Source organism: Prorops nasuta, unplaced genomic scaffold (genome assembly GCF_024137725.1).
Source record: "Prorops nasuta isolate Cenicafe-Biocafe unplaced genomic scaffold, Cenicafe_Pnas_1.2 PNAS00003, whole genome shotgun sequence".
NCBI lineage: Eukaryota > Metazoa > Arthropoda > Insecta > Hymenoptera > Bethylidae > Prorops > Prorops nasuta.
Window position 1 is genome coordinate 2,742,304 of NW_027116800.1, and position 26,910 is coordinate 2,769,213.

General features: G+C 40.7%; 1 protein-coding gene across 3 annotated transcripts in view; it reads right to left on the reverse strand.

The window, feature by feature from the left end:
- LOC136785705 (zwei Ig domain protein zig-8-like) overlaps nt 1–26,910 on the reverse strand; it is a 106,031-nt gene that overhangs the window by 34,450 nt on the left and 44,671 nt on the right. For 2 of the 3 annotated variants that reach the window (XM_066746930.1, XM_066746928.1), the window contains exon 2: nt 20,922–21,045. The exons of the other annotated variant lie outside the window; for it this stretch is intronic. The gene's annotated coding sequence lies outside the window, so the exon portion shown is untranslated. The remainder of the gene's footprint in view (nt 1–20,921; nt 21,046–26,910) is intronic. 3 annotated transcript variants of the gene reach the window in all.

Consider the following 26,910-nt stretch of genomic DNA (forward strand, 5'->3'; position numbering starts at 1 on the left):
GCAACTTTCAATTAGCGAATCAATTACGAGTAATTCGTGCATCCCGGAAGGTCGAATATTCGTTGCAATCGCGTCACAGTGAGAGTATCATTTATATTTATAACGTGGCATTAAAGTCACTAATTTTACTTAATTTCTCAGGGGAAAATGCTGATGTTATTGGTATTTAGTCTTTATTCGTACATTGGGACTGGTGGACGATCGGCTTACCCCTAAGTTGACTAAAAGGCTCACTCTGAAACTTTGGAACATTGTGGCAGCTGCCTGCTTCGAAAGGATGACCTTTATCTTAATTACGAGTCATTGTCCCAGGGCACGGTGATGTCGTCCGAGTTTCTCCTGCAAGCTACTCGATCGTCCTATCGAGATGCACTCTTATGTGCACGTGCTGTCCTCCTTCAAAGAGTTTCGTAGTACAGCAATAGCTGACTTTAATGGGACTTTTAAACGTCACCCTGTTTACCCCTCCTTCTCCCATACATCCTCTCTTACTTTCTCCCTTCCACTCATCGTATCCCAAACTGATTCCACTCACACGTTTTTCGATCATCGTTCTACCTTCCGCCAGTGGTACGAGACAAAAAGAAAACAGAACAGTTAATCGGCTATCGCTTTCCCCCTGCAAGCCCATTCGCCAGCTCTCGCCGCAAAAACTAGATCTTCGGGATTTTACGGTGAATAAGCTTCTATTCTTCCAAAACTTCTCCCTTTTCTCATTTCATTCGGCCTGATCGTCAGAGATTTTTCCAAGCGCTAATTTCATCCGGGATAATGCTAAAAGCGTCGAATTAGTCCACTTAAAGTTGCAAGCAACAAAGGACTGTAGTAGCAAAAGGGATTTCATTTGAATGTCGCTGTATATGTATATATATGTAGGCATATTTCGATCAAGCAGCCTTGGTGATCGTAGTACGACAACTGTACGTAAGTGTAAACTAGTGTGTGGGCATTGGAAAATTCGAAATTGACAGAGCAGAGAACTCACTGCTATATTTACATAAAGAAATATATATGTGTCGTGGCTATAGTATGTCTTCATTTAGACGACTGTAGGGCATATAGGCTAGCCTTGTAAGACTTATGCGAGGGGGGGGGGGGGGGGGTTGATGTATACTCCCTTCTTCTCCATTCTACATCCACGTAGTTTCGTTTCAGCACGTCAGCTCCTTGCTTATATCGTTTCCGTTGCATCTTCATAAACCATTTCAGCTCGATTTTAACTTTGCTCGTGGCACGTACATTTTGCTCTCAAGGATCTCAAATTCGAGCGCTTGGTGGCTTCGGTTCGAAGAGCAAGAAAGGGAAAGAATAGGTTGCTTTATGATGTACAACCACGTCGACAACGAGGTTGACAATGCTACCAAGTTTCTCCTTGTTAGCTTCCTTCTTTCTTTGCTTCTTCCTACCTTTTCTTACCATTCACTCACTTCTCCTTCCCAGTTCTCTTCCTCGCGTTCATTTTCCTCATCACACTCTACGCGCTACGCTGTTCCGATGGGTTTGCACGAATAATAACCTTTTCTCGGATCGTCCAAGTTTCTCACTGCCTGCACCTGCAGTTGAAATGAGACGCGTTTGCTTGGTACCGAGAGCAATTGCTTTTACTTCCAGTCTCCCTTGAGGACTCGATGGTTTCTCTACGGTCTCTCGTTTAGCCGTATACCATTCTGAAAATATATATATATATATATATATATATGTGTGTTCTTACTCACACGTTCGTAACCGGCCATGTATAAGCCCTACGTATGTGCATATATACCTTATCGAACATACACACGTGAATTTACACATTTAAGCTTATAGCTCCGGATATATACCTACGTATAAAGCTATAGTGCAGCATACAGATGATGGGCCCAAAAGGAAATGAAATTGGAGCGCAAATCATGCTTAAATGGAACGTCGCGAAATCAGGTTCCGTTGAACCAGCCGTTTAATATATCGGATATCTCTCCTTTTGCTCCAGGACTTTAGTAATTTTATACTTTACGAATTTCGTTTTAAGAGCGTAACAGGGCCCGGATATAAGCTTTCTCATGAGTGCTATACGGTCAACAGGATCAACTTTCGAACGTTTTCAGAAAGATAAATTTATAAATTTTTGAGTGTCATCCGCTCGCAAGATAAAATAAAAATCTGTTCAATCTAGCTAGAGGAAGGTCGTATATCTTCGTGCTGAGAGATCAATTAATCGTAGATGAGAGGTTTCTTCTTGGTGCAGAAAAAGGTTATTCAGTCTTTCCTCGTGGATATTGAGACCGGCATTGATTTTCCAAAGTACGTCGAAGGTGTCTCGTGGTGATAATCTTCTCTCTCTAAGGGTTATCCCGCCGTCCAATGAACTTTGAACTTCGTTCGATGGAACACAGCTTTGTTCAATTCTCGATCGACCCAGCGAAACGAAGAATATACTTTTTTCGTCTAAATCGCGATCGAGCTCTCTAGAAACGATGACTTTGAAAATAAATCTTCGTGTATCGCTTATTCTGCAGGTCTTAACATTTCAGTAGTAAATATTTCGTTTCGTAACAGATGACCTTTTTTTACCTCCTTTCAATGAAGCAGCTTTCCTATAGATACATGTATATTTACTTTGAAGATGCGAGGCTTTGGCCGCAATTATTGATATCGAATGTCTGAAGGAGAGAAGAAGTTAGAAAGGGCGTAGCCGCTGGCCACTGAACCTTCAGGTAGTAACGGAAATCGATCGAGAAGAGCAAACAGCAAAAGAATCACTCAAAGTTCAGAGGACGTGAACACGCTATAGAGAGAAATTTACAAATAAATTATTTATAAAGGATAATACTTCAAAAAGTTTGATTTATCATGCAGAGCTTTCGCCATTATTTATTCGAAGAAGTATTCGATAATAATTGAAGACTATAAACTACGCGAAGCGATGGAAAACGATCCCTATGTAGTATATATGGTTTAAAAAGTTATAATTTTATCAAAGAACCTAAGGAAGGCTGAAAGGATAAGAAATAACTATTTCGGAGGGTCGGTCCCTCAGCAATTGCTTCCCTGCCTTTTGGTATTCGGCCAGTAGGTCAACTAGTAATGAACATGTTACGAGCAACTAATGCAACAGTCCAATACAGCTGGCATCTTTAAACTTGTATACTAAAAGAACTGAAAGAAGCATCGCATGACTAGTTGAATATTTTCATCACGTACTTTTTCCGGCAACATGTCCGACATTGGCCAAGAAATGAAAACCATAAATTTCAGAATCTCCATTCCGAAATGCAGTAGTCGTTGCAGTTGCTTCGTCAAAATCGAATCAGCCATGAGTAACACGCTTTCTGTTTTCAAACCTTGCAAAATGTGACGCAGCTTATAGAAATCGGTGATTTTTAATAAGAATAAAATTTATAATTGCAAGAGAAAGGAAGTAAATCCTATCGCACCGTAAGCATATATCATCGTTACAGATTTCGATTAAAAGGAGCTAAAAGTAAACGACATAATGGCTAGTGTTATTAAGGTATGGATGAGTGATCGAATTGGTAAACCGAACGTTCGCGATCTAATGGGATTATTGTAGGTAAGTGGGGGCGGTTTCCAACTCTATCATTCTTACCGAAGGTCCTTCCTCCCTTCTTGGTACATTCTTTACATGCTAATGCCCCATCACTGAATATCATATGAGCTACCTTTGAATATGAAGTAGCTTGAAATCGGAAAGGGAAACATCACAGCTTATTTCACGAACTGCGTTTCTTCGTATTGGCTGGAGAAGGGAGCGTTTTTCCAGACGTCAAGACAATTCGGACCTTTCTATGTATGCAATTGTACTTGGCGTGACTTTCGCTAGGAATAATACCCATCCGCACGTGTCATTAAATATTGGCGGTCACCGGGCAGTTGGAATGTCAGGCAGTCGCGAAAGATCGTTTATCAACGGCCGAGATAACTGCTCCCAAAATACCAAAACGTTCGGGGTCAGGTTAGATTTGTTATGGTCCGAGGGAGGTCCTTGATATTTAGCCGATACAAACAGGACAGGAAGTCTCGCACGGTTGGATCATTTGTTGCCTCCCCCTACCCCCCTCCCCACCTCAGCCAACATCCTCCTGTCTACGGGAAATAGGAATGAAAGGATTATCCGTGTCTTCCTGAACAATGTCCGTCCAGCGGATTTCGTATAGCCAAGCCTAGTACCTTTTGCCACGAGCATGGGTCGTACGATGCGCACGTTCACCCATAAATTCCCGGAGTACCGAACCTCGTCCCTTGTAATCCCCTGTATCGTGCCACCTATTCCTCTTCCTGGTGTTTCCCTTTCCATCATGGAACCTCTTTCGGCAAACCTCGTATATAGCGATTTTAACGCGACATGCAGCATTCACACAGGTTGCGCAATACGCGTCTAAAACGTTCGTTGGACGCGTGCGTGAAATTTTCCGCGGTATAAATGATTGGGAAAACTGCTCCGATTAATCACCCGTAAACTGCGCCATATCCCAAAATCTCTGCCGTTATCCGCGTTGCTGAATTCCTACTTCTATTTTACCTCTCTAACCGCGCACGAGATAGTCCCGATTGTTGTGTTCCATCATTGTTTGACTTGGCAAGTGACCACTCATTCTTTCGGAGCCATTCGAACAAAAAAACACGTTAAAAAAAACAACTATCATCCGCGTTCCAGTTGATGTTAATTTATCGAAGAGTTGAGAAAAGACAGCAACGCAATTTGGAGAAAGAAAACGACGAAAGAACGATCATGAAAGATTCATTGAAAGTAATGGTACGCTCTCTTAATTTGCTAGCGCGAAGGGGTTCCGAGGACAGAGCGGGGGGAGGCAGGCCTGCTTTACATGCTAATATCTGGCCACTGAATATCAAGCCGACACGCTCGAATATTAAATCGCAGAACTCTCGGGAGTGTTAGGGAACTTGCTGGGTGTGCCGTCTCTCAGGAGAGAAATGAGACGGAGCATGGGCAGCTAGCACAAATGAAAGGAGGAAAGTGCGCGTGCGAGAGAGGAAGAGACGGAGAGGGAGACCAGGTGTGTGTGTGTGTGTGTGTGTGTGTGTGTGTGTGTGAGTCACGATGGGTCTACAGAAGCGTTTGGTCTAACGAACTATATATATATACGTCTTCTCCTCCAACTTGTCATCATGCATACACCATTGCAAGTGTTGATACGGACTAGCCTAGTCAACTTCGCAACACTAGTGAAATTATACTCCCAGTTTCCTAGCTTCTCTACATTCGAATCAAAATTTCCACGTGAACAGTACGATGCTGAAGTTCTCGCAGGAAGTATAATTAGTCAATTGTGAAAAATTCAATTTTTATTCAGTATTGACGTGTATGTTAAATGCTAAATTCTATGTCGCGAGTATATATCGTTTAAAATGCAGTAAAGTTCAATCGTAAGCAGGTCGCTTATTGCAACGTGAAGGGTGCACTAATTCGCTTAGAATAGGAAACTTTAGGCAACCGAGTGTATATAGCTATTGCCCCTCCAGATGGTAACTTGAGCAAAATTACAAATTACAACTGATGAAGGTGGATATTATCTATTGCTGTACGGACAGCCTTGCCAGCTGTGAAATATCTATCTCACCAAGCAGGGGCAATATAACTCGAGAATATTTCAGTTTAATTGTAATACAGAGATTTCTGTCCTTCAACTTTGAAGGTTTACAGAAGACGCTCGTGGCATTTAGTTGTGCATTCGCTATAATATTTTATACATTTTCACAGTTAAAGTCAGCTTAAATTCTGTGAAAATATTTTCCGTTTGGTAAAAATTTAACCCCAAGGGTATAGTATATTTCTACCAGTCACTTTAATTACATTATTAGCACCATTTTTTAAATCAAGGATTGTGCGGTTTGGTTTCCCATAAAAATGAGTTTCAAACCTCTACTGCAATATGGAGATAGAAATTTCGATCTGAGTAATCGCAGCTGGGTTTAGTAGAAAAAGTGCAATTTATCGTTCGAGAACTGGTATGTAAGCAGTTCCGTAAACTTGGCTAACGTGCAACGCATGTCCTATGCTAAGTAAAAGAAATTTTCTACTTATGTTCCTGTGAGATAGGAATACCATCCCCATTTCATATTCATTCCTCTCCAACTTACGGGAGGAGGCCCATAATCCTAATCTATATATTTCAAGCAAATAAGCCGTTTTAAAAGTTTTAAACGTAGAAATTTAAATATCGGTTCACCAAATAGAATTCGATATATAATTTATGCAGAATACACTTAATATTTCATAGTAGTTAAAATAGTCGAGTCGATTAAAATAGAAGAATTCTCTTTTCGAACGAATACTGTGATTTTCCGAACAAAATGCTGAAAGCGGTATAACTTGGGTTGAAACAATTTTATTTGGATGCTTCCATTTGAAAGTGGCTAAAGATAAATGGATAAACGTTTTCACTGCAGATACGCCAACACTCGTTTACTTTCGAGTAGACAGCGCGTACTGCGAAGGCTTCACAGTAAATTCGATAGAAAGTATTTGGCGTATGTTGTAGCTCTCGTAGCACTGGTCTATTCTAGGAAGAGCAGGAATTCGACAGAAATTCGAGGAAGTGACAAAATCGGGAAGGGAAGAGTTTAGACAAAGGAGCGAGCATGCGGCAGATGCGCGTTACGCGCGATTTTCACACGAAGGACTATCGCAGTGTTGACGATGCTAGCATACGTTTCTAATGCGAGCTGAAACAGCGCACACGTCCTACGAGCGAAAATAACGCATAGTCCGGAAAATTACATGCCGTGACTTTCCATGCGAAAGCAGCAACGCTGTAGAAAGGAAAAAGAAAGATAAAATCGTAGTAAAGAACAAAAGTGGAATAACGTGGATAGATATGTTTAAGGTTAGGGGATCTGGGGCAGGGAAAAAGGAAGAAGAAGATTTACTGTGCAGGGTTGGTAAATGAGAAAACTGCTACGCTGCCTTGCAAGGTCGATTATTATAATCCGTATTCGCAGCACGCGAATACACAATATCGGACGAATTCGTTGCCTGTTAACTTTTACGATTCCAGTTTACGATCGTATATCCAACGTCGTTGAGCGCCAATTACGCTCTCTGATATTTACTACAACCGTTTCTGCATTTCTACTTCTGCGGATTCGGATCCAATGTAAATCGGTTAATCGTCGACGATATGTAAATTAATCTCAAATTTTACATATATATATATGCATGTATGTATATAGGATCTGGCTATACCCCCACAAACTCTTCAAATCTATTTGGTTATTAAATGAAAAGTCTATTTTAGCAGGAATCTTATTAAAGAATGTCACCCTTTCCTTTAAAATATTACCGTAGTAGACCCGCGCTTCTTGGACGAATTAATCGGTAGTTTTATTATGATAATGGGATAGCTTGACGAGATAAAATTTAAAAGCTCGTAACAGCTTTGGATGTGCCAGAAGCAGCACTTCGTTTTGAGAGCCCCTTTGGAAAAAAGTCTAGAATTTTTCCACTTAACATTGTTATAGTACATGCTTTATCTTTTTAAGATTCGCCAAGAATGATAATGGAATATTTTAAAATCCGGCCGCATTCGAGAAATTTTGCGAAACAATGAATTATACGATCTGTGCTGTAAATGTACGAAAACGAGCATTAATCGGGATTGACATTACTGTGATATGCTCACTTGAGTCAAGAACCTTAATGGGCGTTAAATGCAATGGAAAGCTATGCTCCACTTTTCTCCACCATTTTTCAATGCAGTGTTAAATTTATCGCAGCCATTACAAACAATTACGAATTAACAAACATGATATCTAATTGTCTACATTTAGACTTTTATTTGAATTTCTCAGTAATTACATAATTGACGTAACAACTATACCGATCTAGATTTAATATATGACAATTTGGACATTATTTGATATTACGCGATACGCCTTGGTGTCTGAAGCTTAAAGTGATTCAGTTTTAACAGGTGTAATAGTTCTATTAGAGATCCGAACAAAGCCTGTGGGAATAAAATACCAACTACTGAAGTAAGATGAATGTTGCTGGTAATTGGTCCTATATTGGCGTAATTCAGGGTTCATTTAACAAGGTATTAAGACATATTGAAGTATTGTTTGATATATTGGATGTTAATCGATACTGCAAATAATGAATGGCTGCAGCAGCACCGAGCTTTTTTTTTGCGAACGGTACACACACCGAATAGGCTTTAAAAATCCTGGACTTTCCGATATTAAACGGCCAATCATCAATTGTGCTTTACTGTATCCGTTGGTTAGTCGAAATAAAAGGAATTAAAGAATGTTTATCTACGATTTCGATATCAAGTTGACCTACAGCTTTTCTCCGGTTTCATAAATTGTATTTATTTACAAGAAACGAATGGGAGAAGAATAACGAGTTGAAGTGACCTGTTTTATCAAGCTTAATGCTGCAGCCACAAATGGGCCAGGAGCTTTGGCGAAATGTGGATTTCCTGTCAGTTTAATATGCTTTGCTTAAAAGTGATGGCAATTATTCCTCTGCAGCGTTATATAGATTCAACAAACGCAGTTTTGTTGCATCGCGCGCAGTATTGATATTACGCATTGCAAACGGTAGAAATAAATCTCATTAAAAAAGTTCGTTATAAAAGTGTTTGCGTTGAGAGGAAAATTTTGTCGGCATTTTAAAATCGTATGTTTTTTGCTGGACCTCGATTTCAATACTGAGAAAGCATATTATTAAATTTCGCACAAGCAAAGTACAATTTAATTATACAACTTTTTGGAGTTTTCATTTTTTCTAGCCCACCTAGACATCACAATCACTATGCTAATTAAAATTAGGCAAAAACAGCTAGCTTATCAGAGTCGGGTCAGTTATATTTTTCATACCTTCGTGTGGTAGCAAAAAGTATGGTGGTTGAACTGAGTCAGAGTGCCGTAAACGCGTGAAGCGTGATGGTATTTCACGGATGGACCAAAAGGTCGCACTACGATACACCTGTGAGCTTTTGGTCAACCCTCATTTCTTACTCTTATTTATTTTATTGCAAGCAGAAGCTAAAAATTATAGTTCCGCTCTGTCCCGTTATAAATTTGTCATATAGTCTTGTGGTTCGAAATATTAAAGTTGTTTTTTGCTCAACTTTTTAGAACTCTGCAATTTTCCGCCCTAGTATACCTCGCTGGATCTCCTGCAAATATTTTTATTTAAATTGATGCATCGAACGATGGCACTTCTCGTGACACAGCTATCAATAATATCGGCGTCGCTGCGCCAATTCATCAACGTTGTCGTTTAGCGATTGCGCTTCTAACACTTCCAATTATTCTTGCCGTGACGTTATAAATGTTTCCACCTTTTTCTCTTCTTAGCAAAAAGTCAACTGAGTTGTATTCCTTTTCGATGAAGGAGTCTTGGTTACGCATTACCTTCGATTTATTAAAGAAGCGACATCGATTGACTGACTCGGAGCTCTATTTTTTGCATCCCTCTTTTTTCCTCGCTTCCTTTTTCCCGACACCTTTGCGTATCTACATTTTTTTTTTTTTTTTTTACTGTAAAAACCTCTCGAGCAAAATCTTTAATTATAGCCTAAAAAGCTGGAACGCACAAATTTCATTAAGATAAGATGGCAATTAAAGTTTAAAATGGAGATTAGCTTGATCGGCGATTAATGTCGATTAATGTTGCGCAATCAGTTACAATATTAAGCTAGTGAAGTAGCTTCGGAAGATTTCAAAAGTTTTTCGGCTAAGAGCTAATAGCAATTGCAGTAGGTATTCGAGCAGCGTTGGTTTTTGGTCAATTACCTCTTTTTCCGTATCTAACGAGCGCTCCGGGACATTAAGAAAGATGTTACGATGACATCAGAATGGATTAGCGCAGCGACGCCGAATTATTACATAGTCATTTCTTTTGCCATTAATGTCGCACTTACTTTTCGTGCCTCGACAGTGTTCACCATGAACATAATAGAGGAGTTTCCATTTTGCACTCCCTGTCGATATAACATCGCACCCGTGGCATTTGCATTATGCGGTTTCTGGTATGATTGACCTACGAGCCTTGCCAATATTCAAAGATGTTTCCTATATATGCGAGCGTACCTTCATAAACAGTCTGGAATTTCCAATCTATCCTGCCCACTTTAGAAGCGTCATTTGGTTAACGCCAGTAGCTTTCCTGTTGTGCACTTCCATCCACTAATCAACAAAAACATTACAGCATATACTCTACCTCTACCTTTATAAAATCTTCCTTTGTCTGGAGAATAGTGTAAACACGGCGTTAAAGCAAAATCAACAGATACGCAGCAACAAAGTGATATCGCGCGTTTATCGTTATACTCCGTTGAATTTACAACTACTCCTGTGAAAACCAATATTTTATAACTGGGTTAATTGAACGAGTATAAAGTAACAGAATTATATGAAATTCATAATAAATGTAGTATTTATATAGAGAAAGTTCGATCAATATTGTTCCGTGAACCATCAGTTATTTTAAGTTTAGCACATTATTTTTATGAAGAATTCTGAGAAAAATGCAGTAGTATATATAAATTTGATCGATGTGTGAAATTACGAGCTTCGTATAACGAGTACAATCGAGCAGTATTATCCTTAAACCAGAAATATCGTGACTGTTGCAAGCGCATTTTTGCCATATGTATTACAAAGGAGAAAATTGCAAGCAGTGCAAATACGATGGGTCTGATGTTCACACGTGCATACAAAGTTGGTTGAGTGTTAAAATAGTCATATTTCATATTGCGAGGTGAACGCTTTTAAGCTGCGAGCAATGAGAGTAATGAATTTCACTACTTTTCTCTAGGCGATATAGCTTCGCGGCTTAACCCGGCAGTTCGCACAGCCACAATCGTTTGGATGTGACACGTGCGCACAAGCTACGTCTCCCTCGAGGCAGTAAACCAAACCAACACGAGTTGCGATGGATGCATATATAGCAGAGCCAACGTCAAACCGACCCAAGCTTAGCTTCAAACCGTTAAGACTAGATATGGACACGTGCGCAATGATGTCAGAAAGCGGATGGAGTAGAGCAGCGTGCTATGTTTTCCGCAGTGGTGGGGGTACCCATATATGTATACTGCTGAATGACACATCCTTGTGAGAAGTATGCGTATGTTGAAAGGGTAGGACTTTACCCAATTGAGGGGTGGAACTGGCTACTCGTCGCATACCTACTTGCTTTACGCTCGGCTTATCCTGGAGTTAAGGAGAAGTTCATGGGTAATATAAAGATGGGGAGAATTAAGTGACACTAAGAGATTATGATGTTTTAGTATATTCGAATCACACCTTTATTTTCTTCTATATTTTTTGTTGACTATATTTCGATGATATTCAAATCCAAAGTTTGCAGATTAAACACAGGCTCTTATAGGGACGCGGTAAAACGTTCATAATCGATGGACATAAAGTGCGATGTTGTAAAAATGCAAAGAGATAAAAAAAAAACATCGAAATTATGGTTTTCAACCTTCAGAAGCTGTACGTTAAAATTCAGTATGAGTTACTAAATGAATTTCCGAGTAATCCAGTAAAATGTAAAGAAAACGTCGAGGTTGATGGCTATGCGAGGTGGTGCACGGTGAGAGGGGACGTCCCTTTCCTCGCCCCGACAGATGACTATATAGAGCTATCTTAAAAAAAGGATACATAAAATCACTCCCATTCCTAGAGTTAACCGTGGCACTGTCAGCTATTTTTTCGAAAACACTGAGAGCAATTAAATTTTTAATTAAGAAATTAATTAACATGTAAAGGGTGTTGAATAAATAAACGATCGAATTATTTGTTACTTGCAACTTTTAAAGCCGGAGAGGCCACACATTTGGTCAGTAACAAGCTTGCAGTTGGCATTATTATAATCATGTAGGTTACATATTTTTTACACGAAAAAATTGTTAAATTTCTATAGAAAAATGCCGGCTCTTTGTACAGGTTAACGAACTTTACTTTTCATATGACTTTGCTGACTTTTATAAAATTATGCAGGTGCTTTTTTAGAAATTCGTAAAAGAGCAGAAAAATTTTAATTAGAGCACTTAGGTAGTATATAAATAGTGCTGAGAATAAGTACATTAATTTGAATTGATTGTGCTCATTTAACTGAGCAAACTTTATAGATGTCCCTCCCCGTTATCTCTCCCTCTTGTGTAGATATTCACGCCAATCATCGATACCGAGCAGATATGCGTACACGCAAACTACAATTGACAATTAGCCGATGACCTCTAATTAATCAGCTTTCGGTTTGATGACCTCGAGGGTTGTTGAAAATACAAAAAAAGATGATTACTCCCTTAAGTGAACCGCTCTTTTTCCATGCCGCTTAATTTATATTAGGTACATTGCATAGTTTATCGTTGCTTTCAATCTAATATAATAATTATAATCCATATTTAAACGATGTTGAGGTAAACAAAGTTGTTAATTAATATTTCACAAGGGGCGATATGCGAGGGCTCGATATTGGTAACCCGATCTTCCTTGACAAATCTGCCGTGGGAAATTAATTTAAATATCTTGAGCTTAATGGAGTAGGGAGGGTATGTTAAATGTGATTTAGTTGGTAGTTCAAGTGGGTCGAGACGATAGCTGGGTGCGCAGGGGAGTCTTATGAATTTTAGTGCATTCTAAAATTCCTGACTATAAGATTGTGAGCCGAGTAATCTGGCAGATTCAAAGGCTTAACATTTTTGCTCGGCTGTAACAAGATGCAGTAATAAGGAGTATAATAAGGCCAGCAGATGTAGACTGCGAAGTATTTCGTGAATCGGGGAGCTCGCGTTGTCAAGAAACCGTCTTTAGCTATATAGTTGACAAACTTAGTAAATCTTGTCTGGGTAGGGAAGTCGTTTGACATCGGAAATACCAGAACGCACGTCGTCCCGGGCGTCGTTAAACCATTTTTACAACTGTCGCCGGAGCATGCGTCTATTCACCCTGGCAAACCCGCATGTACGGACAGGCGGACTCATCTGTTTTCTGGGATTTCTTACGTGTCGCTTCACGAATGGCTGTCGAAAGCTGTAAGGGGAGCGTAAGATTTGCAGAGGTGAATTTGGTAGATGCCTACGACTACCAGTACCCACGGGACCTTGAAGACTCGTGCGACCTTTTCGTCTTTTGCAGAGAATATCTTTGCGACACACATGCGCGACTCTTCTGCCATCCAATTCGGATTGCCTTTCAAAGCCAACAGCATATATTCCATTTTCAGCCGCTCCACTTATATGTATTTTACATTCATGACTCAAAACTTTGTTATTAAAATGCACTGCGACTCTCGAAAATACCTATTTGCATGTTTCGACACTGTTTCCGGCAGCTCTCTATATAACTTTGCGCATTTAATGATTGTCATGCACCTCGCCCACCAAAACCAGGAGAATATCGTAACGCTGAATAGTTTACTTCTCGAGTCGTAAAATTTTATTTCATGCGTGTCTAAAACTTATTACTCAGCCCAATTCGGTTGAAATGCTATCACGTATCACGGAACAATGTACGTGTGTTTGAAAATATAGAGACGATTTAACTAAACTAGATATAATCCATATAACTACGGGAACAAATTCAATTTGCTCTGTCCTATCCAGACAGGAGCGTGGCTTACAACATTGTGCCAGTGAGACTGCCTTTACTTCCAGTCGATCTCGCTTTTTTATTGCTTCCTTCTACCCACGGGACACTATCGGACAGATTGGTGATACAGAGAACAGAGGCGACAGATTGTTGCTACACACTTGCCATTATTCTCGCGCTACACCAAGCCGAGCGATCTACGCAAAGCCACACAGAGTATAGGAAACTTTTCAGATCCGTAAAAATTCCATCGCATCTACACCCCTATCACGTTTACATTTATAGCTTTATCAAAGAGGTTGTAAAAAACACCAGGGTCGTCGTATATCGATATATATATATATATATATATTCGAGGAACGCGTTAAGCGTGCTTTAACAATCGCGAACAAACAATCGCACGAGAAATTAAAAACCTCGAGCATCTGTCAATTCTCCAAATTAAACTACGCTTCCTCCCTTGCCTTCCCACAAAGCTAAGGTAAACGAGATGAGACCAGAAGTTGGTTTCTGCTTTGAGGAATTTAATTTTATTACTGTGTACTGTGGCACTCTTTGCCAACTTGATCAATCGTTATCTATTACTGAGAATGTTTCCTTTGATCTATAGAAGAAGCTCGCTCGCGTCTTTATCGATAGATATTATATATGTATGTATATGTAGGGGAGGTGCAATCACATGCGCGGAATTGGTAAGAATAAGTGGAAACTTACGAATGACGGTACATCAGCGTTTTCTCACGATCCAGTTGAAGAAGCGGGACGCGTTTTTCTTGGTGGCTCAAGGTGCTTGCTACATTTCGCTACGTAAGACAAGCATTAGCGGGACCGGCTGAGTTTATTTACAGGTGTAGATGGAGGACGGAACGAGAGGCTCTATACGGCAAAGACAAATACTCTTCAATCGCATGCCCTCTCACTCAATGTCCCCGTGAGAGATACGAACTTCGTAATTTGCATTGAATGCAAAATTAATTGGCTGATTCGGATAGAAGCGACGAATAACTTTGATGAGGCAAATGTCGAAAGGATAAAAAGCTGCAGTTAGAAATTTGTCAGATGATAAACTAATAGTTACATTGAAGTAATAACGTTAATCGTAATTCATCCAGAGACTCGAAGTATGGTTGCACTCTCAACTAGAAAATAAGATGTCGTTTTGTCCCTTCTCATTGATTACTTAAGCAAGCCGTCTCTCTTTCGTTGGGAAATTTTCAAGCATAGTGGTCCGATATTGCCAAGCTACTGGAAAATTGAATGTGACAGCAAAGAGCCCGGTGTGAGCGGAAGCCTGGGGAAAACGAGTTTATTTGTGGCCAGGGCTTCAAGAAAAGCAGGAACCGCGGAAAAGACAAATACTTCCTATTTCCTGTTTTACTTGCTCGTTCGCCGACCACTTCCTCCCGTTTCACGCATCCTTTTTCGCGTTCCATAAATTCGTGATGCGAACAACGAAATGTAATGCGAATGACTAAAAGTGGCACTTTGTACTAAAACAGGGAAGAAAAACTAGTGGAAACGCGAGATGGTGTGCATGAAAAAAAATGTGGGCAAATGGGTGTTCGAACGTGGAGTAGAATCGATTCGCGTGTGACCAGCCACGTACAGTCCGGTAAGCAGACCGAGGTACCCTGATACGATCCTCCTCAACCGTTTGGCAGCTTTGAGCGGCTTTTAACGTTGAGGCAAGGATGCTTGTAGGCTATACGTATATACCGTCCTCAGTCCACTGGCTTGGAAATGGCGTACCGTAGTCGAAGTGTAACGCTTCGTCCATCTATATACAAGCGTATATGCTTTGATCTATGTATTCGTACATTTCGCAGCTTCCTAACGAGTACATCCTTCCCACTAAAACTCTTACGTTTAAACCAAACTTCACACTACCATCATCATTATTTTGCATTTCCATTCGATTCCTAAAAGTTTACCTGCACTCGGTAACTTTGAAAAAATCAATATTTCAATTTTTGGTACAAATATGACCAGTGATGCCAGAATTGTCACAATTGGCTCTTTTTTTCACCAAACAATCGAATGAAGGGGGATACATGCATGCATCTCAACGGACATCTACATGAGACCTACGTGATTGTGTTTTGACTACACAGAGCCAATTATGGCATCACTGAATATAACTTTCTTTTATGAAAGCAAATACAAAAACAGTTGACTATACTAAAAGTTTATTTAGTGTTTTAAAAGTACATCTAACCAAATAAATAGATTTTGTCTCGTATTTTTAGCACGTCATTTCAAACTTTTTCTGGCTATAAGTAATATAGAAAAAGATTACGCGAGAGGTAAAACAGACTTTAAAATTAATAAAGTAAAAAAAATGTTTTAGTTCTATCTCTGGAATTCACTAAAATACTTATAATAATATATTATAAAATAAGAGCCTGTATGTATAGTACTACTTCGGTTGGAAAAATAAACAATACACGAAAGAAGATTATATTCATGATATTAAGTCACGTGGTTTTATTGTGTCCAATCTCGGCTTTCAGAGGTTATCAAGTTCGATTTTATAAATTCATAGGGAACGGAATAAACGTTACGCTTCTTACCAGGGATTTAATGTTATATTTGTGGCTTTGATATTCGTAGTTTCGAAGTGACGTTGCATGAACACGGAACGTCGATACGTGTCAATACACCCTATGAGCTTTCGGACATCTCTCTTTCACCCCTCCCCCCTCCTCTCACTCTTTCTCTCTTTCTCTTCTCTCGCCCCCACTCATACTGACACTGAAATGTTTTTGTTGCCTCTTTCACTACTACGTTTATTCTCTTTTTTCACTTTTTCTCACGATCGACCGAGTATCGACAGCGCGCATCGACATGCATCCGTTCCTGTTTCGCTGCTTGAACTCAAATATTCTCGCGTTTGCGTTTCTTTTCTCATCGGACTGCGTCGAATTTTGGCTATCAAATCAAATGGTCGTCATAACGAAATTTGTTCTTTTCCTCTAAAATCCGAAATGACAAAGTTATAATCTTTATGATGAAACGGTAATATAGACAGAGAGCGAATATAGAGATAGGAAACATGCGGGGTAATGAAGGGGCTGCATTAAAGCGATCAATCGTGGTCAAAGTTGTTTCACTGCTGTCCGAACAACTCTCGTTACTCGGATGTTCTCACTTCCATTCGTATCCGTCAGCGTATACTGGTCGATTACCACGAGAGGTCTTGCCAACTACACACCAATCATCTTATTGCCCTCTCATCGTTGACCCGCCGTAGACAACTGACGCACTGACAGAAATATTAGACAATATTAATTGAAAAACCGTACATAATCAAATTGAGCAATTATCAATTGGTACGAAGAAAATATCTGATTGCAAATAACAAATGTTGATCATTTGAATCACAATTGACCCAAGTTATGAACATTTAAGGTTAAATTTCGAAGCTAATTATGGTTTCAGCAAGATGAAGAATAAATTCTATATTTCCGATATTGATAAAATTATTCTCTCGATAATAGCTGAATAATTCTTTCCGTGCGGTAGACGAGAATATTTTCAATTTATTAATGCTCCGGTTGTATCGTATACAATAAATACAAAAAGTGATGCTTAACCCAGATGTTCGCGTATCATTAATTCCCTTCGTTGGCAGTTTTGGATTTTGCTAAAAATTGATGCTCGTATGCCTTGATTCTAATTGTCAGTGGACTAAATATTGCTCATAATTCAGTAAATATTCTGCTGCATACCAATTTTCAAATTATCCATTCCTGTTATGCGACAGCCTATAACGTTCGTCCCGTTAAGTGACGTTTGTTATACGTGCAGCAAAACGGAAAAATGTATAGAAGAGAAACAGAGGACAAAATTCAGCTGGTTATCGAATGCAATTAAATTTATTGGTATTGAATCGAATTCGCGTGGAAAATTGAGTCGTCGTTTAAGAATTTCACGGGAATTTGGCACGGTTAGCGACAACGACGCGATTAATGCTGAGAGTCCACAGCTGGGAAACCGACAGAAAATCTTCCGCTTATAAAACAGGTAGGTTTCTTCCCCAAGTACGAAGTAGTTTCTAAGAATCGTTTTGCCTCATTGTTCGCGTTTCTTAACCTAGCTTTCTTGATGTGCAGTAGTAAACCTGCATCGTGTGCATCACGATTCCCCACGAGAATTGCCTTCCGTTTCCAAAATGGGATGGATGTTGAAGAAACTGGATATTCTTGTATTTAACGATCTCGGGAGGTGGGAGCTCGCGAATACGTGACGATTAAACTTCTTAAAGCATCTCACCGCTTGGTGAAAGCTTCCTCTATTAACTAAACTCAGTTTTGTCCAATCCTTTCTCCACTGAGAAGAGAGAATTGTAATAAAAACAATTCTTGTAACTGCATCAACAACGGTGGAAACCTCGACTAAAACGTCGCAGCAACGCTGCAAATCTTATTCGCAAATGGAAGGGAGCAATGAATTATTATGAAAGAGGAATTTTCAAAAACAAAACTTTGCTGTTCACCGTTATAATTGCAGCTCGGCGCTCGAGTGGCACTTGAGGGACGAAGCAAAAGCACAGTAGCTAACTCTAAGCTTAATTCCTTTAGTCGCGAGTATTGATTTAAACCACACAAGAATTGTGTTAATTAAACGATTAGAGAGGAACTCCATTATTCTTGAACAAACCGTTCAAGTGTATTATGTATATGAATATGCGCGTGCGAGCTTCCGCGTTGTTGAGAAATTCTCGGGGACAGCGAATATGAAGATAGCGCACGTGCACATGATAGAGATGAGAAAGGGATGAGGTAAAATCCCAATTCTCCATGGAGCCAAAGTTTCTATGAGAACGTGAAGCTTGGAAAGAGAAAACTTTGTAAGGGATGGAGAGGGACAGCTGCTAATTTGGCCTATTCAGACAAGTTGTATTAATTAGATAAATGTATATGCTTATCTATACCGATGCTCAGCCACTATTTTACGCCACTATTCACCATGTTGTCTTACGCATCGGATAAACTGTCCTCATAATGCTTCCGGCATGAAAACACTGAAATACACGTACGGTTTGGCATCCGCTGGCAGTTTTCGTATCTGCCCTCTGCACAGCTGGATGCGCATGTACCGCCGCGTGTATTTCTGTACTTTACGCTCGGGGACCGCAGCTTGCAAAAAAAGGCGAATAACGAAGCAACCATAGATCGTCATTATCTCGCGAAACGGCAGCAGACCGCGTAAAAAAAAAATAGAGAAAACGGGATATCTCACTCAGTCTCGACTACAACTCGGTAGACCGAGCTGGGTCGTCCACACTGGCCACCATGTGAAAAGTCGCAACAGCTATACGCACGCAAATGGTTCATATCTTTTCTCCCGCCGGCATACTACAAGCACGGTTCTGTTGATGCTGCTACAAAAGTCCAGCAACATCCCACTTTCGCACTAACCCATATTTGCATACTTTCAATGCTACGCCAAGTAACCGCAAGCTACTTTTATCGCAATGTTTTACATATAACTCTTACAATACCAATGACTCTTGCATTTCTAACTCGACACTGTTCATTTTGCTGCTATATTAAAATTGAAAGGGTAGCGAGTTGAAGAAAGCAATCTACCTTTATTGATTTTTATATATATGAATGAGTTAAAAGCGAATGGAATGTTTATAACATTTAGTATATAAAAGATTAAAAAGTGTGGATGATTGCAAAATAGCAGGTGGTGGGCTAATACAGTGGGGGATCCAAAAGAGGAGCATGGCGAATAAAATGATGAGCCAAGGCGAATTGGAGTGAGGCTGACGCGAACGACTCGATTTCTATCCAAGTCGTTGCAGATCTTTGTACGGGGAGGGCATCGAGGAACTTAAAGAGGTTGCGGGGGTTAGATTCTAAGAGCCGGGGAATCCACGTGTATACTTTGAGGTAGCAATCGTTCGGGGAAGTGAATTTACCACTACCGGTCGAGCGAGTAGTCTAGTCTCTTACTACGTAGCTTTTTGGGTTGAGACATTGAGTGGGGGTAAGCGCAGGCTCGGCTGCTTTTCCCTACTCGCAATGCTTCGCGCGAAATCACTTTTAAAGCACGTGCCGAAGAGAGGCTTCCTAAAGCGCACGTATTCTCTCACCCATCGAGAAGCCCAAACTCCCATTTCGCCGTCTTCACCTCTGACGCAAGAATCGAATAGAAAAAATATTGAGAAAATTGGTACGTCTAGGGCTTGGGTTGCCGTGTACGTTTCGAGTTTTTCTCGGGATATGTAGCATGTATAGTACAGCGTTGCGCGCAACACTGTACCATATCTCCTATATAAAACTCCAGGGAAACTTCTTTACGAAGACTGCTCATGAAAATACATAAACGTACGGAAAGACGTCACTCCGTCTCCTAATACGTCATGACAGCTGCGCCGTCTGAATCTTTATGAATGCATCATTCGTTATTTATAACTAATTTTCTTCCCTCTCTCCTGTCGGTACAATTTACTCTTCCGTTTCGTGTCACATTAGTTAGCTAAGTAATTCCGTTTAATTTGCAAAGTAAGAGGGTTTGCAGTACGGTGGAATCAATGGAGGATACGAGATGTGGGGTTGCTGGCTGTGAGCGTATCAGCTAGAGAGTGGGAATAAAAGGCAGATAGAGGAAGAGGTGAGATTTATGGAAACGAGCTGGTTCGGTGCCAGGTAGCTGGAGCTCGTACGTATGTATCATCTATGACATATTCGTTGATAAAGTTTGCGAGTTTGCGTCACACGTGGTCAGCCTCGCGAGGCATACTTAAGAGCAAAAGCCAAGCCGTGTGTTATGGCCGTTGCGTTCCTTGGCGTTTTCTCGAAAATGAAGTGACAGCTTGTCTAGCGCTATAACTCATCCGGGTAAGGTAGGAGGCATGGCAAAGTTAAGAAGGAGCGAGAGAGAGAGAGAGAGAGAGGGGGGGGGAGGGGGCAGGAGTTGCCAAAAGAGATGCGAGAAGGAAGGATGCTGTGCACCCCTGCGGTGTGTCCTTTCTGTCCGAGTGAACTCCCTCAAGCAGAATGGATGGACGTGTTCGCAATCTAACGCGCGCTCTCTGCTGCTGCACGGCAATATCGTGACACTGATTAGAGAAGACCAAGCTGGTCGGTCTAAATGATGAATCGCTCGTCCGACTTAGAAATATACTAACGTTGTTGCATTATCGTTGCCCGACATCTCCTTCTAAAACGCTCATCTACGTGGGTGGAAAATTAAAATTGCTACGGTTGAAAATTTATTCCTGATGTAAAAGAAGATTGGCGAATGGGTGGAATTTACATGTTCAATTAAAATACGGCAGAAATTGAGTAGCATTGTTTTGCTGGTAAATTAGTAGGTATAATAATGCAATGCGCTTCGTTTACCATGCTGCAGAATATGGCCACTGGGAAGACTCCTGACGCGGTCTGTTGCCAGTATCTATTTTTTCGCGGCGAGCAATTACGAGCCGCTGCTTTTTCCTTCCTCGTCTGGTTTCAACTGGAGATTCTGAAACAGAAGGCGAAGCGGCAAATTTATACCCCATCCAACTCGACTCGGATACTCCAGAAAAATAATTAACCCGTCTTACTCCGGCCAGTGGTGATGAGGAAACGAAGGGGAAGGGGATCCACCACTCGGTCGATGCAGAAATTTTACGTCCCTTCTTTTTCCCTACCGGAAAAAGCTTTTACGTCGGTTTTCTCCGAGCTTATATTTTTTACAGCCTCGGCTCAACTAGCTGCACTGTATCACTCGTATCGTCTTACATTGTTGAAGAACATAATGTAACACTTTCCTTCAGAAGCATCCTATTCGCAAGGGATAACATGCTACAATTTAAGCATCAGCTTGGTTTAATTGTTTCTGAGTGAAAGATGGATAATATTATTATAGTATATCTTTTATTAGGACGAATAAACTCAGACTTGTAACTACGATCTTTCTAAAGGTTCGAAAGAGAATCAAACTTCCCTTTGTTACTCGAATTTTAAATTATGGTGAAAACTTTGAATAGTGTGGCCGAATGGCAGTGATTTGATGGAGTGGCGATAATTTTTGTAAAAAGATAGCATCTATTTCGAATTAAATTCTTTTAGGCTCGTAAAAGCTTTTATTATAGGAATTAAATTTATCGATGTTCCTACCAATACTATTGAGTATACGTGCCGGACCTTACTTTTCTGGATACTCGTATTGTATTGATTTTAAAATTGGAGGATTACTTTTAGGTGAAAGAAATTGTAGTATGATCCGTTCTGGCATATATGCTGCATTACGCTCTAAGTTATTGAGCTCGTAAGAGGAAATTGTGCCCGCTAATAGCACGTTTCTGCATTGGACGCTAAAAGAAGCAAGAAAATGAAATTAATTCTAATACCCAAGCTATACGTATGATAATTGGTCTTTTAATATTTAAAATTGTCCAAGTTATTTTCCAGGAATGTTCAACGATGCTGCCTAAAATGACGGCTATTCCCCTAAACCGTAAGAGACCGGTTATTACAGTACCAATGGATAAAGAATGAGGAATGACGTATGTAATAGGGGAGTAAAAAGCGAACGATGCAAAAGCAGACAAATAGTTAAATAATCAGAGCTGACATTTCACGTGTTTTGTTGGCTCTAAAGTAAGAATCGTTACACAAGCAAATGTCCTTGGTCATTACATTTTAGCGCACTGTAGCTGGTATTCCTGGCCATACGGTCGTGACACTAACCCAAAAACGAAACAATGTGAGCAAACGGCCTGGTTTGGGCAGTTGGCAGTTGTCGCATCCTTGTGTCTGCGTATAGTTTCGTGGACCCGGAGTGGCCACAAGAAGAAACGGTTTGCCTCAGTTTCCGTTGTTTTCCAACAAATTCCGAGATTAAGAGCTTTCACCTTGATAGGGGGTTACGTGAGCAGTGAAGGAAGTAGCCGAGGTTTGCAGAAACTTTCCGGAAAGAAGATATCTTTCTCTTGCCAACGATGTCGCTAGCGTCGCTGGCGCTGCTGCACCAAGAGAAATGGAACAGTAGGATCCTTGCGATCTAGACTGTAGACAGAACCGCGCTGCGGGGCGAGTAGTGGTTGTCCCTGTGCTATGCCGAACTAGCCGAAAGGGAACGTCGAGCTTTCCGAGAGAATAAGAGGCCGTAGATAGCGGCGAAGCCTGCTCACAGCTTGTCGGCCAGGCCAAAGACCGGATTAAAGGGGCTCTTGGTTTATTAATGTTGGCACTAATTTGTACGTTCTCGCCTGGCGCCACGCTGACTCATTCCACTTACCGTCCTTCTCTTTCCTCCTAGCTACCACGCCGCTCCTTCTAATATGTCACTTTCTAAATTATGCATGCATCAACCAGTTAAAAACATAAATCTCACTTAACCGCTCTTCTTGAATTAATCTCTACCAACAATTTTATTCTCCTGCAAGCTTTTATCACCGGAATACTCGCTGGAAGAGTCGCGTGAATGTCATAAAGTTATACGAGCAATAGCGATGTTTAACGCTGAAGAGAGAAGAGAAATAAGTAAAAATTAGTTTAATTTTCATATTCTATTGTGTAGTATACATTTGACTAGAAATAAATTAGCCAAGATTAATTTATCAGGAATCACGAGATCGAGAGTTTCTCGATGGCAAGTAGATATAGTACGTACACCGATGAGACACACCCCTCTTTTACAAGATTAGATGCGCTCCAACATGGAAACATTTTTTATTATATATTTCAATATTGTAAATTCTTATTACAAAAAGGAATTATCGTTCAATTATATTTTGTAGATATATATATATATATATATTCAACTTAGGTACAATGGTATTTATCTCTTCGCTTGTACTGTGTCTGCGTCGCAGCTTTGCACAAGGCGGCCAACAGTTTTCTGATATTCATTCAATTTCGACATTTCCCCCATTTCTTTTTCCCTTACCTAACTCCCAAGACGAGCAAGCAAGGCGAGGTCTCTACTCCAACTCCACGGCACGTCTACTTTTTTTTCCCCCAAGTTTCATTCCCATCTTCTTTATTGTTTCAAGTCAAGATAATTCAAGACGTTTCCGTGGCTCCAATTGTATTTGCATACGACACTCTCTTTCCTACTTTCGAGCCGGATTAAGACTTTGTAAAACTGCCAGCGGATGCTGCGTGCTTTAGGGCACTCACGAATCTCTTTAATATCCATTGCTAAGTATCAGGTGTTTGTTCCTGTTGCCTCGAGTAAAATATATAGGCTAAAGAAGCACAGTCACGAAAGAGCGACTTGGTAGAATCTTCCTGCGGATAGCGTGCAAGGTATCTGCAATCTGGATGGTCGTAGTGGGATCCCGTTGATGTCGAAAAAGCGTTTGCAAAAGGGGAAAATGGAGTCTGAACGATCGTTGTAGTGGACTCGATAAGCGTATACACCCAATGAGGTTTACGCGTCGTTCGGTCGATGTAAAGTCGTTGAATGTAACATGGCGAAATTGGAAGGCTCCTTTTCCCTAGTAGCTATCATAATCGTAGCCACGAACGGCTTCACGCGAGGATAATGCGAAATGGCCACCGATTGAGAATTACTGAAGCGTGTTGGATGCCGATCGACTTGTAGACCACGTGGATAAAACCATCCGCATGCTCCATATGGATGCACGATATGCTATAAGCATCATTTGTGTACGTGGCTACTGTATACAAGATCAAATATTACGAGAACACGTGCACCGGTTGGTGTTAAGTAAGTTCCACTGGACTTTATGCAGCACATTAAACCGGAAGAGCAGGACACACGCATTAACCTTAGTCATGCAAAGTAATAATGGTATAAGTGTTAGTAGCCGATGGCAGCTGGGCGCCTCTATACGTGGCAAGTTTTGAGGGGCTTTTAAAGTGTTCTCTATTTACCACAGGTAGTAACAGCTATCGTTATACGTGTGTGATTAAAGCTAAACGCGAAATGTCCAGGGAAAGAGAGAGAGAGAGAGAGAGAGAGACATAAGAGGGTGGTGTCCTCGTAACTCGGACACGATGTATACTGCACGAAGAAAATAACACATTTTTTATCCTCTCAACAATTAGTTTCTCTTATCTTGACACTTACACGGTTACCAAAGCTCTTCGGCTAGAATTTTTTCGTGTTTCCGGTTTCCCTTAATATTGATATTCCTCCTTTACGCTCGTATCAACTCCGCACCAGCTACCTACACTCTTGTGTATTCAGATTAAGTCAAGACTTTTAATCACTTTTCTGACACTTTAAGGCCTTATAGAGAAATTATAATGTTTCGCGTGGAAATTTGTCACGAAAATAATGTTATAGCAAACTGTCGGAGAGAATTCGCGATGCTTATTCAAATGGCTTGAAATGTAAGGAAAGGAAAGTATATATAGTACTAAAACGGAAGTAAATTTTCTCTCATCTTCGTGTAATGCAAAATTGCTTCCTTATGATTTTTTCATAATTTATTAAAAATTCAGATTTTTTATGTCGCCTTCATCGTTAAATTTTTAATTTAGTTAAAAGAATTACAAATTTTTTACAATTCCTACTTTTATCTGATTGATACAGTGTAAAGACATGGATTTCCAATGAGGTCTTTGAAATTTTGAATCTAGAAGATCCGACATACATATACAGAAAGTATCAAAGAGCTTGAAGGAGCGATACTCTCGTTATCTGAGAGCGAGAAGTGCAATATTCTTGTAGACGACAAGAAGCCCTCGATGAATACGAGTGCGTCCTATCGAATGTCTACTCGAGCACGGGGGTACACGTGTGTACGATCGTGCCACGTTTAACCAGTTTACGAGGTAAAGCGAAGGCTGTTCATGAGTGCAGAAACGTTGAGTGCACACTCGGATATTCAGCAGGGAGAGTAGAGAAAAAAGGGAGAGAGAGAGAGAGAGGGAGAGAGAGAGAGAGAGCCATTGCAAACGGCCTTGATAAGTTTTTAACACGATACTCCCCGTTGTTATTATTATCATCTGCAATCGCGCGCTTACCGGATATAGCTTTTATGCCGAGTTTTATGGCGCGAATAGCGCTACGATGCTTCGGAAATGAAGGTGGCTCGAAGAGTGAACCGTGAGCACGGAAGATCACAGCAGTCCCATCCGAGATAGACAATTTTTACCGCAGTTAGCGATCGCAATAACGATGATCGTATCGAGACACCTTGCGTGGATATAAAATTCCACTCCAGGTATTTATCTGAGTGAGCGAGCCGTCAGAATTTCGCACGTTAGACTTGTGACGCTGGAGCGTTTTGGGTGGACGCTGCACACGCTCGAGGGAAATATAGCAGGCAATATAATTCCAGGAAGAGTCATTCGAGAAAGTCGAGGGGTTTTCAAGTGCGCGTTGCTTCGCAAAGTGTCCATGGACGCAGCGCTCGATGTGTGTGCATCTTTCTATACATATAACGTCGTCGTCGAGCGAACTGCTGCAGCTTCGGAATAGAAACGCGATCAAGCTTCGCAAGGGATGCTACGGGTCTGGAAACGAACGACAGGTTATTGAAATACCATCACGAATCGAGCATTTAAGAATCGAGCCTCTGTGGAATTCCAATTTCGATCCCTCGCACACGACGTCGTACCCTTTGACGATTATGAGCGCGCCTAATCACGACTGTACCGAGCAGATATTTCTTCAGCTTTTTGCTCATCAACCGCGACGATGATTAGATATGAGACGAATTCTGCCGTTGAATAAAACTCGCGCGCTAAACTTATTGGCCAAATTCTTTGCGTCGACCCTTTAGCGTCGTTAAGTTTTATGAAATTCTGAGGCGTGAAGCGGTATCGGCGATGTAGCCAGAATCGGTCGCATCGAGTCCTGCGTTGCATACCGTGAGAAAGTGGCGCTTTCAGGATAAGCCGGTGTCGGGGAACAGAGCACGATCTCGGGGAAAAGGGATCTAAAGTTTCCGAGGACATTTTCCAAAGCACCTACTTTGATAAAATTTTCCAAACCCGTAGCGCTGTTACGTGTACGGTCGTTCTTGCTTGCCTATCTATCCTGGTGCTTATCCGTCGTTAACCTCGCGTTAACCTATCTTACTCGTACAAACAGCGGTGTCCTCTATATATATGTATAGATACGACATGCGCAGTGGTTGCGCCTTTTTGGCTGGATCCGCGTCGACGTTTCACGCTTAATAGTACGTCGCCCGTAAGAGAATTGTCTATATGTACTACATACATATGGATATATATATGGTATATGTGGAATAGACTAAAATGGTATAGTCGTAAATAGATATATAATTAGCTAGTGGCTCTTACAAAGGGATACGCTTCCGCGCCGAGTTTCCGCTACCCGTTTGTCAGGGTTCCTGTGTACATGATATCCTCGTACCACCGACAGCACACCGTTCTTCTTCTGTCGCCTATACGTACACCC